The following is a 13,882-nucleotide window of genomic DNA, read 5'->3' as shown; positions in this document are numbered from 1 at the left end:
AAATACAAATAGTGATTATAAAACAAAATACAAATCGATGTTCTCGGGATCATGGTCAAATACGATATAATTTAGGTGTCACCAGGCTTGCACAATCCTTTCATTATTGCAAAGTTTACTTCACCGGGATTATCTTAGTGACACAAGCAGATCCAATATGATGAAGTGCCACAATAGCATTACCAGGCTTGCACAGTTCTTTTTTTGTTGCCGAATTTAAAGTGGCTTGCAATATCACATCATATGATTCCGTATAAGTAGCTTTTGAAGTTCCTACTGCAAGAAAGGGGATCAAGCCCCTGTATATCAAGTTTTTCCTTGCTGAAGTTTCTGCACTATAGAATTATTCGAATGAATCTGTTGTTAACTCTGGAATTATAACTGATAGGATTCGAACTATTGTCATGTACTTATCAACTACTTTCGATGTAGTCCCACCATTAGTCTGCACAACGATGAGTTTTGCATGTGATTTATTAGTTGTATAGACAGCTGAAGATGCAAGACTCTCCAGTAGGCTCATTTGCAGTGGAGTTGCTCTTATCATCTCCATGAATATAGTCATGTATTCTAGCGAAGACTCTGCTTCAATCGAAATTCACGCCATGATTTTTACAACAGTCTCCCCGCTAAGCATTACACAACCAGTACCATCTAGGACTGCATTGGCAACATCTTCCTTAAACATTTGCCTTAGGTAATCACATGCCAACTAAAACAGAGTGCTTTAAAAATTTCTCTGCACATTATCGGAAACAGGCACCCCTCTCTCTTGTCGTTTAAGTATCAAGTGTCCAAATATCTCTCGACCAAGTTATTCTTTGATGTTTAAACAATCCACATAATTAGACCTGAAAATTGATTTTTTTATTAACAATCTAGAAAATTATAAACTATATATAAGTTAAAATTAATACACACTACATGAAGCTAATAGCCTGCTACCATTTATAGCTTTTAAACAATAACTGTATTATATATATATATTAAGAATAGTGATATGATATCCGAGTAAAAATACCCTCGCAATGAAAATGCAAAATTATTTTTTTAACAGATTCATTAAATATAACTTACTATATTGATAGCAATAAGATAAGCTTACTTGGGTTGTATAACCACTGGACTCTTTCCCGGTGTCAAAGGTGTTGCATCTTGAGTGTGAGTCCATCATATATTAACTGTTATTCTCAGTGGACTAACAATGAGATTTACAGAAGGGGGGTTGAATGTAAATCTCAAAACTTTTTCAAGTTTTGAGCAGTTTCTAAGGCTAAGTGTTTTAGTGAGCAAATGTGTGTGAATTGCTTGAAGCTAATACAGACAGATATATATTCAAACACAAATGTAAAGAACACAAAGAACTTAAAAACTTTTCTGGTGGATTTGTTGTTCCACCAGAGATGTGTTATTTCAGAAAATCTGTGATTCAAAGAATTAAATCACAGCTGCGTCCTAGTACAAACTAGATGATTTTCTCTCTGGATTTTTCTAAACAGCTCTGGAAAATTCACACTCTAATTACTAGCTGCTACTTGGTTTATATATCACCAAGTTTACAAGTGAAGACAAAACTGTAAAATACAATTAAAAGATTCTTCACATGTTTCTTCTTCATTTCTCTATCCAATGCAATTTAGGTTTAGCTGTGAATCTTTGAATACTTCCTTGTTTGCACCAGAATGGAAATGCTGCATTTTCTTGATTCCTCCTAGAGGCTGCCACATTCCAGTTTGTCTCTGTCAACCCATGTGCCTCTGTCAGCTTATGAATTGTCACTATCAACTGCTATTTGAACTAAGCATCTGTTGAAGCTTTCATCCGTTGATGCTTTATCCGTTGAAGCTTTATCCGTTGAAGCTTTATCCATTGATGCATTAGCAGTTGAAGCTTTATCCGTTGAAGCACTCATCCGTTGAAGCTTTAGAGATATTCGTTGAAGCTTTGTTTCTCATCCGTTGAAGGCCTTTAATATCAGTTGATACTACTTCATTTATACAAAATTACAAGGCATGAAATATTTACAATTAGCCCTCCTATTTGCATATCCACTAGTAGTCAACATGACTAATAATTTCCCACAACATCTAAGACTTACAACTTAAATACAGAGAATGAAATGTGCTACAATACTAAACTTATTTCTAAGTAAAGCTACTCCTTCAACGGATAGCCAAAATGGTCTTATCCGTTGAGGCTACAAACACTAGATTTCTACTTAAGTATTTTGTTTAACTTATCATCAAACTCATACACATATTCCTAACAATCTCCCCCTATTTATGTCTACTAGAACTGTAGGCATAAATTTGGGTTTAACTTGATGATAACAAAACACTTATCAAACATAAGAACTGAAATAAAGTAGAAATTCAAAAGTGCTGCAAAAATGTGTATACTGAGATAGAATTGAAGAATTACATTGTTTCCAAGGATGCTCCTTTAGCCTGAGCAGATTAATTTCTTTTCCTTTGATCCCTTGTTTTCTTCCCTAGCCTCCTGTCATTCTCCTCTATTTGGAGTTGGAGTTGTTTGTAGAACTTAGCTTCATCTTCTTCATTAATGTCCAACTTAGATTGCATATCCTTGAGAGTTTCATTACTGGCAATCTTGAGCTGATCTTCAAGTCTGAAGAATCTTCTGACTCCTTTATTGTCTCTGAACTCCATCAACCAATGAGGTGATTTATGAACTGTAATTCCTCTCTCTGGTATGAGTAATGTTCTAGGCAAGGCATTGGGCTCCCACCAAGTTTTCCTTATGCTGGCAATCTTGTTGAGAATCTCAGTTTTGGCAGTCCTGGTAAAGCCATAATCCCTTTTTATGACTGAGTAGACTCTAACCAAGGTAGAATAGCCTTCATTCAGAATACTGTAATGAGGCCAAGTCCTTTCCCCACTTCCTTTATATTTGAACACTAGTCTTTCTGGAAGCTGTCTGTAGGCATCTATTCCCCTTACTTCCTCCAGCTCATCCAGATAGAGTTCAATGTCTGAAAATTCCTTTATGTCACAAATGTGAACATAATCATCCTTTGAGGCTTGTGGCTTAGGCTTAGGCTTCTGAGTGAATTTGATTGAGGTTAGAGGAGGTGTTGATTTGATTTTTCTTTTCTGTTTCTTTGATGGTGGAGAAGTGGTTAAGAAGGTGGGCAATTCGATGGTGTCCCAATCAATTGGTTCCTCCTTAGGAGTGATTGTTTCACTGTGGATGTTTATCAAGGGGTTAGGCACAATGGGTTCAGGAATAGAAGGTAGTGGTTTGGATTTTGATTGGGTTTCTTCAGTTTCATCTACCATCTTCCTTTTTGCATTGGCCTTCTTTCTGTTCCCTTTCTGCCATTCCTTTCTTTCCTTACTTCTTTCTTCCACATCATCACTAATCATGTCCCCCATACCTACATCTTCACTCTTGTCTTCAATTTCTTTCTTCTCTTCAGCTTGACTTGACTTTAGCTGTTTTTCAAGCTTTGCTTGTGCTCTTTTATAAGCCTTTAGCTTTTTAGCTTCTTCCTTTAACCTTCTGGCTTCTTCCCTCTTGGCTATTGAGAATTTAGGATGTCCTTGTATCACACAGATACTCTTTCCCTCTCTAAAGATACTAGCCATGTTCATTCTTTCAACCACATCCTTGGTCTCCTTGTGCTTCATGATATTACCACCCACAACCTTGTCTTCATCAGGCTTTGGAAGAGGAAATTCCACTTCTTTCAACTGAGCAAGGATTAAAGGGTTCTTTGTAGATTCCTTATTGGATCTGTTGTTGGGCTTGAGAACCATAGGTTTCAGATTCTTGGAAGAAGTCTCTCCAACCTTATTCCTCCTTACTGGCTTGAGCTCCATAATGATTGGCTCCACCTTTGTGCTATGCTTCACAGATTGTGATTTAGAAGTTGTAGAACCAAAAATTTGTTGCATCCTTTCATCAATTTTCCTCCTTTGCTCTTTTACTTTCATCTCAGCTGCTACTATCTGGATTAGATCAATTCCATCAAGCTTTCCTTTGATTTGAAGTGTTGGAGAAGTGGTGATGGCAGGAACTAGCACTTTAGATATTTGAACTGTTGTTGATGGCTCTCCTTCCCCTTCCCTTTTATTCTCCCCCTTTTTGTTATCATCAAGGATAGGGGTCAAGCCTTGTGCTTTTGCCAGCTACAAGAGTAGATTTTTCTGAGATTATTGATTTTGAAGAATGGTGACCACAGAGTCTTCAATGACTTAAACTCTTATTTCCAACTTGGCCAGCCTCTTGTCAGCATGAGATTCCCTCCTCAATCTTATCAACAAATCTTGCATTGTACCATAAGGCATGACTGAATCCAACTTCTCAGAATTGTAGGATTTCAAATCAGCAATATCCTTTTTGAGTTCATCCACACTCAAATTCTGTATGATGTGCTGCAACTGCAAGAGATGCAGAGAGTCTAGATGAGCTTGAAGAATAGCCTTGGTACCAGCATCTGTAGTCTTCTGAAGGGCCTTTTGAATAGCCATAACTTGATTGACCAAAGCTACACCAAACTGTCCTGGTGTAGATTTCTTTGTCCATGCCCATTCAGGTAAATCTGGAACAGAACTTGGACCTGCATCTCCCCCTAAGTTCATGCTCCCATCCAAAGAAATAGAGTCATCATCATTAGAATTTACTTCATATTCTTCAGATGGCTCACCAGCTTGAGAAGGCATCCTATTAACAGCAGCTTTATCTCTTTGAAGAGATTCTGAAGTGTGTACTATGTTCAAAGTCTGCTCTGCCTCCACATTGCCCTGAGCAGCCAACGGTTGATAGGCTGAAACAGGATGAGTAAAAGTGTCAGCATCCAAGGAAATGTTATCAATTTCAGCTTTGTAAAGTTGCTGAAATTGTCTTCCCTTTTCAGCATCATCCACAATCATTGACTCACTAGCAATGGCTGGATCCACCCTTATAGCTTCTGTACCTGCTTTTCTCTCATTTTCTCTATATTCTTGCATCAGGGGCTCCCCCTGGCTCACACACACCCTCACACCCTCACCCTTACCTACTAAGGTGGCACTCCCCTCACTTACTTTTGCCATGCTGGAAGAAATAGCATGCATATTTTGACTCTCAACCTCTCCTTTTGCCTGGGAGCAACCCAGCCTCTCACTCAAATTATCACTCCCTTCCCTCAATCCTAGAAGTGATTGTACAGTAACCATGTCTTCTACACTTGGAATTGATTCAATTATATGTGTAGAGACCATCAACGGATAGGGAGTATCCGTTGAAGTGGAAACTGATGATATCAACGGATAACTGCTATTAAGCTTATCCGTCGAAGAACAACCACTTGTCAACAGATGAGAGATATCCGTTGAAAAAGGAAAAGATGTAGATTTTGAAAGTGACATAATTGTTGAATCTGTGTGAATTGATTTTAAGTGAGGTGACACAGATTCTTCAACTAAGTCTGAAAGAATTGGCTGATGATCCAACAAATCATCTAAAAGATGATGATCACCAGGATTTGAGTGGGGCTCCTCCTTGAGTTTTAAAGAGGGAGAATCAGGAATTGATGTGAATATCATATCCACATCCAGAGATGGTGATGGAGAATTTGGTGATTGTTGTGTGTCTATTATGAGAGAATGGGGTTGTGACTGCACATTTGTCGGACCACATCAAGCTGAATTTGAGAAGGCAAAGATACAGGTGGATGTATATGTGCAATGTGTGCCCCCTGTGTGAAAACTAAGGTTTTAGCCTTCTTTCTTCTTGAAAAAGCTTTGACAGGTGAATGTGTGGCTTCAGTGTCCCTCCCTCTTTTGTTCTGTGTCCCTGGTTGGGGACTATTTTCAATAGCTACATCCTTTTGGGAGGATGCAACTAGGGATGTGTTTGACTCCTTTTGAACCACCACAGTCTTTTGAGAAACTGTGGCTTGGCTGGCTAGGGTACCACTCACCTCTCCCACCTTATCCTGGGGGGTTTCTTGATGTTCACCCCTCCCCTCATCACTCACACCCTGTTCACCCCCTTCAGGGTTTTTGGTAGTTGTTACAACTGTTGTCTTTTGAGAAACAACAGAGGTGGTTTTTTTGACTTGTGTTTTGGAATTTTTGGTTTGGTGGCTTTGGTAGGAATCTGTTGGGACAAAGACACATATTCCATTGCCACACTAGAAGACAAAGAAATAATGGGGGTAAAAGATGTAGGAGTTGCAGAAGTATTTACATCACTTACCTGAGGTGCATTCATTATTGGTAAATATACCAATGGCACATGGCTGTTGAGGTTAATTCTCAAAAGGTCTGCAAGGACTCTTTTCTCTTGTGCCCAGTATTTGAGTTTATTGCTCTCATTAGTTATGACCAAACCTTCAGCAACATGGTTAGCCAATAACATAAAGAATCTAGCATAGTAGATGTTATGAGGTTTATTAGCTTTGTTACCTAACCTGGAACCTAATTCTAGCATGACATAGCTGCTAAAATTAAAGTACCTACCAGACACTAGCATATAGAGCATATTAACAAGAGATGAAGTTATGGCATCAAAATTGCTAATCTTCCCAGAGAAGACCTTGATAAAGGCATCTCCAAGAAAACTCCATTCTTTCCTAAGGCCCTTTCTTCTAATGCTCCCTAAACTAGCAGAATCAAAAAAATAGCCTATGGAATCTAACATAGCAGATACATCATTATCAATGTGTGGTGTCATGACATTATTCTCAGGTAACTTAAAGCATGACTGTATATCATCACAGTTAATACAGTAATCCTTACCTTTGAGAGAGAAAGCAATGGTCATATCTGTGGAGTTGAACTCTGCAGTTGTCCAAATCTCCTCAATTACCTCACAATAGATAGTTGGGGCTTCCAGCATTGCATAGCTTAGTTTGTAGTTCTTGATGAAGTCCATCATCTTGTGATAATCTGAATGGGCTTCATTCTTTTCCACCAAGGCTACGAAATTGTTCTTTTCATAAACAAAGCCAGACTGTGACATAATCTTGACTACTGGTGCCATTGTTGTAAGTAGAGGTTGCAGAGAAAAGATTGAGAGTTTTGGGAGAGAAAGAGAGTAAAAATTGCAAGAAAGCGTAAAGTGAAAATAGAAATTTAATGGGCTTTTATGCTTTCTCAAATTAAAACTTAAATAAAATGATTAAATGATACTTTTAAATAAATTACAACCTTTTGAGAATAAAGAAAACTGTAGAAATTCTGAAAACTGCCTTTAATACAACTACATACAACAATGTATATCTGTATCAACGGTTAAGTAAACAGATCAACGGCTGTGACTCACTTAAAGTAACTGATGTGACACTTCAACGGATGAGGTAAATAATTATCCGTTGAAGATTGACACGGTTTTATCCGTTGAAGGATAAAATTACCAGAAATGTATTTATCTTTCAACGGATAATTAACATCCGTTGATAGAACAATTTTGGCTTTCAACGGATAGGAAATATCCATTGATAGAATAAACTTTACTTAAAGCCAACTTTGTTCTTGCCACAAATTCATTTCAGGCTTCAAAGCAGATTATAATGAGGACATGAATTTATGAATAATTAAGCATACCTAGCTCACTTACTAATCTTGTGAATGTTGATTCATCAAGTGGCTTGGTAAATATTTCTGCAATATGCTTTTCACTTGGAACAAAATGAAGTTCCACTGTACCTTTCATCACATGTTCCCTTATGAAGTGGTACTTGATGTCAATGTGCTTGGTTCTTGAGTGCTGCACTGGATTTTTAGTAATGGCAATGGCACTTGTGTTGTCACAGAATATAGGAATTTTGTCAACAGTTAGTCCATAGTCAAATAGTTGATTCCTCATCCACAATATCTGTGCACAACAACTACCAGCAGCAATGTACTCAGCTTCAGCTGTTGATGTTGAAATATAATTTTGCTTCTTGCTGAACCATGACACAAGCTTATTCCCTAGAAATTGACAGGTGTCAGTTGTGCTTTTCATGTCTATTTTGCAATCTGCATAATCTGCATCTGAGTAGCCAATTAGATCAAAACCAGACTCTCTAGGGTACCAAATTCCTAGATTTGGAGTCCCTTTGAGATATCTGAAAATTCTTTTAATAGCCACTAAGTGAACTCTTTAGGGTCAGCTTGAAATCTAGCACAGAGACATGTAGAAAACATTATATCAGGTCTACTAGCAGTTAAATATAAAAGTGAGCCAACCATGCCTCTATAACTTGAAATGTCTACAGACTTTTCAGCCTTGTTCAATTCAAGCTTGGTGGCAGTGGCCATGAGAGTTTTTGCAGATGAACAATCCATTAAGTCAAACTTCTTTAAAAGATCATAAATATATTTAGTTTGACTAATGAAAATTCCACCACTAACTTGTTTAACTTGTAAACCAAGAAAATAAGTTAGCTCTCCCATCATGCTCATTTCATATTTACTTTGTATTAACTTAGCAAACTTTTTACAAAGCTTATCATCTGTAGAACCAAATATAATATCATCTACATAAATTTGAACAAGTATTGTAGAGCCATTAACATTTCTAAAGAAAAGAGTTTTGTCAACAGTACCTCTTGTGAAGTGATTATCTAGAAGAAATTTTGACAAAATCTCATACCAGGCTCTAGGTGCTTGCTTTAGTCCATAGAGTGCTTTCAACAGATAATACACATAGTCTGGAAAATTTGGATCTTCAAATCCTGGAGGTTGGCTTACATAAACTTCTTCCTCCAATTCTCCATTCAGAAATGCACTCTTGACATCCATTTGATAGACTTTGAAATAGGCATGGGCTGCATAGGCTAGAAAAATTCTGATGGCTTCAAGTCTAGCAACTGGAGCAAATGTCTCATCAAAATCTATTCCCTCTTATTGAGAATAGCCTTTAGCAACCAATCTGGCTTTATTCCTTATGACAATGCCATTTTCATCCATCTTGTTTCTAAACACCCATTTTGTGTCAATAGAACTCTTGTTCTTTGGCTTGGGTACCAGCTTCCATACTTTGTTCCTTTCAAATTGGTTTAGCTCCTCTTGCATTGCTAAAATCCAATCTGGATCCAATAGAGCTTCTTCCACTCTCTTAGGTTCCTCATGTGATAGAAAGCTACTATACAGACATTCATCTTGAGTAGCTCTTCTAGTTTGTACTTTAGATGTAGCATCACCAATGATCAGTTCAAAAGGGTGATTCTTGGTCTATTTCATTTGAGGTGGTAGATTAGCTCTAGATGAGGTTGCCTCAGTATTGTCATGATGTGAGATAGAGTGTTGATTGGTTGAAACTCCCCCTGAGTTGTTGATCCTTTGAAAGGAATTGGGAGTTCTATCAACTGATGAAGTGAAATGATTATCCGTTGACAGACTGTGATCAACGGATGCTTCATTATGAACTTCAACGGATGATGCACTTTGTCTTTCAACGGATGCTGCATTGCTTCTATCAACGGAAGCTGAATTATGACTTTCAACGGATGCAGCATTCTGTGCATTATCCAAAGGCAAATTTTGAATTCTTTTTGAGGTGCCTTCTTCATCATTCTCATTTTCACTATCATTACAATATATCTCAATGTTGTCAAATTTGAGTCATTCATGATGTCCCTCATCTGTTAGTCCATCAATCTTTTTATCATCAAACACAACATGCACAGATTCCATGACAATGTTGGTTCTTAGATTATAGACCCTATATGATTTTCCAGCAGAATAACCAACAAATATTCCCTCATCAGCCTTTGCATCAAACTTCCCTTTGTGATCAGGTTGATTCCTTAGAATGTAACATTTGCAACCAAAGACATGCAGAAAGTTTAAAGTTGGTTTTCTTCTCTTGAACAATTGATAGGGAGTCATTCCTTTTGCCTGATTAATTAGAGAAATATTCTGAGTGTAACATGCACAGTTAACAGCCTCAGCCCAAAAGTATGTTGGGAGTTTTGACTCTTCAAGCATTGTTCTTGCAGCTTCAATTAGTGATATGTTCTTCCTTTCCACCACACCATTTTGTTGTGGAGTCCTTGGAGCTGAGAACTCATGCATGATCCCATTTTCTTCACAGAACAACTTCATGGTTGTATTCTTGAACTCAGTTCCATTGCCACTCCTGATATTCCTTACTTTGAAATCTGGATGATTATTGGCTTGCTTGATATGGTTGATGATGATTTCACTAGCTTCATCCTTTGATCCAAGGAAATAAACCCATGAAAACTTTGAGAAATCATCTACAATCACTAGGCAATATCTTTTCCTTGAAATTGACAATACATTGACTGGTCCAAAAAGATCCATGTGTAGCAGTTGTAATGGTTCATCAATTGCAGATTCAAGCTTCTTACTGAATGATGCTTTCTTTTGCTTTCCTTTCTGACAAGCATCACACAGTCCATCCCTTGTGAATTCCACTAGAGGGATTCCTCTAACTAAGTCCTTTTTGACTAGATCATTCATTGTCTTGAAATTCAAATGGGACAGCTTCTTGTGCCATAGCCAACTTTCATCTAGACTTGCTTTGTTGAGAAAACAAGTAATTGATTCTGAATCTGTAGAGTTGAAGTCAACTAAGTACACATTACCTTTTCTAATTCCAGTTAGAACCACTTTGTTGTCCTTCTTACTTGTGACAACACAGGCTTCAGAATTGAAGGAAACAGTATTCCCTCTATCACATAGTTGAATGATGCTCAATAGATTGTGTTTGAGACCATCAACTAATGCAACTTCATCAATGATGACATTTTTTTTTGAAATCAAGCCATATCCTATAGTGAATCCTTTGCTGTCATCTCCAAAGGTTATGCTAGGGCCAGCTCTCTCCTTGAACTCCGTGAGCAGGGTGAAATCTCCTGTCATGTGTCTTGAACAACCATTGTCCAAGTATCATAGATTCCTTCTTTTTCCCTGCACACAACAAAATCAATCAAGTTGATTTTGGTACCCAAGTTTCCTTGGGTCCAGCCTTGTTAGTCTTTTTCCTTGACTTCATTCCTCCTGCATCTTTTGACTTAGGTAACTTTGGGTCAACCTTGGTCTCAGATGTAGTTGGTTGAAGTGTAGGGTTAGTCACAGAATCATTTAGCACATTTGATTGAATTTGATAAGGCAGGGATTGTGCAAACATATTATTCCACATAGGCATGTTGTATGGCATCTGAGGCATACTGAATACAGTAAAATAAGGGTTATTAACATATGGCATGTTTGCAAAATGTGCATGAGGATTCTGATGAGACGTAACAGGCATAGCATGCAGAGGTGATATAGACATGTTAGGCATGGAGGGAGTTAAAGGCATGGGAGCATTCTTAACAGATTTGCAGTTATCAGATAGATGATTAACACTTTTACAATGCACACAGCTTTTTCTAGGAGCATATTTATCAGGTGTGTAATTGTTGTGTTTGTTAATGAAAGGAATATGTCCTAAGTCCAATCATGTATTAGGATTTAGGAATAACTTTTATGTAATCTGTTTTGATTTCATTGCTATTAATAAAAGACTTGTTTTGTTTTTATTACGGGCTCTATCTATTTAAGTGTTTAAATAAGATATACCATAGTTTAGAGTAAAGCTTTTATGGATTATGATGAGATCATAATAGTGAGACCTAAAAGATGATAACTCTAAACTTAAATAGTTTCTGGTCATAGGATTACTAACTGGTAACTAATAATCCGTAAAGATCGGTACATACTATACTTGCTTCATTATGAAGGATGTCTGTTCTCATAGACATTTGTGTGGTGACACTATAGCTAGTATGTAGGTGCTTATTATAGAATAAGTTCACTGAACATGACTCGCACAGCTGAACAACTGATGGAGTTCACTCACGTGTCAGCAGTTGTTCACAGAGTGATAGTTGTACAAGTATCCTTAGACTTGAGGTCATCATAGTCATCTTGTGTACACTGAACTATGCTTTGGTTTAGTTCCTAGTCTCCAGGGACAATTATTAGGGCTCTACTGGGTATAGGAATTTGTACACGAAGATAGTGTATGATCAATAAAGGATCTACCCCTTCCAGTGAAGGAAGCGAATGTTCAAGGTTGATCCACTTATGTTAGTTCAGGAATCTCTGGCCAGAATGAATGAAATTAGAAAGGAGTTTCTAATTTGCATAGAACTAAGTATAGTAAATGGTAAGCAAGTGATTAAATTAGATAGGCTTGACACAAGATCCATGCCTTGTATTTAATCAGGACATTGTAGGGTAGAAGGAGTTTATTGTACGGTAACTATTCACTGAATAGGTTCTTGGTATTCTAAGCAGTAAATTCGTATTATCCGGATAGTCGCGATATGCTGAGAAGTATCCCTCATGATGTAGAATAAATATGATTAATTAATTAATCATATTTAATAAATTAGAGAATTTATATAAATAATGATAAATAGTTTTATTATTATTTATTTCTACTACCGGCTTAATATTGAACCTACAGGGTCACACCATAAAAAGAGAATGATTTAATGGTGGAGGAATTAATTAATAATGGCTGATAAATATTTATTTATGAAATAAATAATTAATTGGAAAATTTAATAATTGATTAAATGAGATTTAATTGATTATAAATTAATTAAGAAAATTTCTTAATATTATTAATTAAGAATTTAATTTTGGAAATTAAATCAAGAGAGAGAATTATTTCTAAAGTGTTTAGAAAAAGGATTAATAATTAAAAGGTGTTTTAATTATTAATGAGAATAATAAATGGGTTAATAATAATAATATTTTATGGGAAAATTTCAGCTGGAATTTTTTCCTATAAATATACTATTATAAACCCTATTTTTATTCTAACCCAAAATTTTAAAAAAAACCTAATTCTCTCCACCTTCTCCTCCTCCTTAACGTTATTTTCTTGGTGGATACCGGTGGAGTGCTTCACGTTTGAGGAGCAGCTGCTAAGGATCTCCGATCGTTGCTTTTGGATCGCTATTAAAGGTTAGTAATCGATTCATATATTTTAATCACGATTTATATGCTTTTATTTGAATTTTATATGTGTAAAAGTGTTTTACCATGCCTCCACTGCGATTAAAATCCAACAGTTAATCCCTACCTTCCCATTTCTATTAGATTTTCTTTTAGTTTCCTTTTTATCCTCAACCAATTTAAGCCTATTTTCAGCTGATCTAAAGTCATATGTCTTATATTCACCTTACTGGCATCTTTGGATGTGCTAGCTCCTTCTTTGACAAAGTTCTTGAAATTTAAACCAACCTTTTTATTGAGATTATTCTTCTTAGAATCACTTGCATGTTTTAATTGATGAGCTTTCAACGGATGCTCTTTTTCTTCCTTCAACGGATAACTTTCATCATCCGTTGATTCCACATTCGTTGACAATCCATCAATTAATTCTAACTCCATCTTATTTTTCTTCCAGGCATCCTCACAGAATGATTCAATTCCCTGAACCTTGACAATCTGAGCACTAACATCCCTGTTAGGTCCCAATTTGTTTGTAGAAGGGGGGTTGAATGCAAACAATACCGTTTAATCGAATAAAATGCGGAATAAAAAGGTGAAACAAAATTCAAGTTAAATAAAACTTTTATTAAACTTGAAAGGTGTTACAACAACGGTATCTGTTACAAGGGATTAATCTCAAATCAATTATTACAAATCTAGAATAAATTCGACATGAACTTTTTCTATTTTTGCAATGAAAAGATCAAATGCTAAATGTGATTTGAGATTAAGTTCTAGGGATTTTAATCCGCTAGATTGTTACACAAGAACAATATAAATAATTCTAGTGGTTTGGATTTAACTTTACAATCTAGAATTTTGATCTTGAATAAAGCAGATGAAAAATGAAATGTTTTGCTTTTATTTCTGCTGTGTTCTTGACTTGTGTGTTCTGTTTGATTGATAGATGAATGTCTTCTACTTTCTGT

Source organism: Apium graveolens, chromosome 10 (assembly GCF_009905375.1).
Source record: "Apium graveolens cultivar Ventura chromosome 10, ASM990537v1, whole genome shotgun sequence".
In the NCBI taxonomy this organism is placed as follows: domain Eukaryota; kingdom Viridiplantae; phylum Streptophyta; class Magnoliopsida; order Apiales; family Apiaceae; genus Apium; species Apium graveolens.
Note: the sequence above shows the minus strand (reverse complement) of the source record.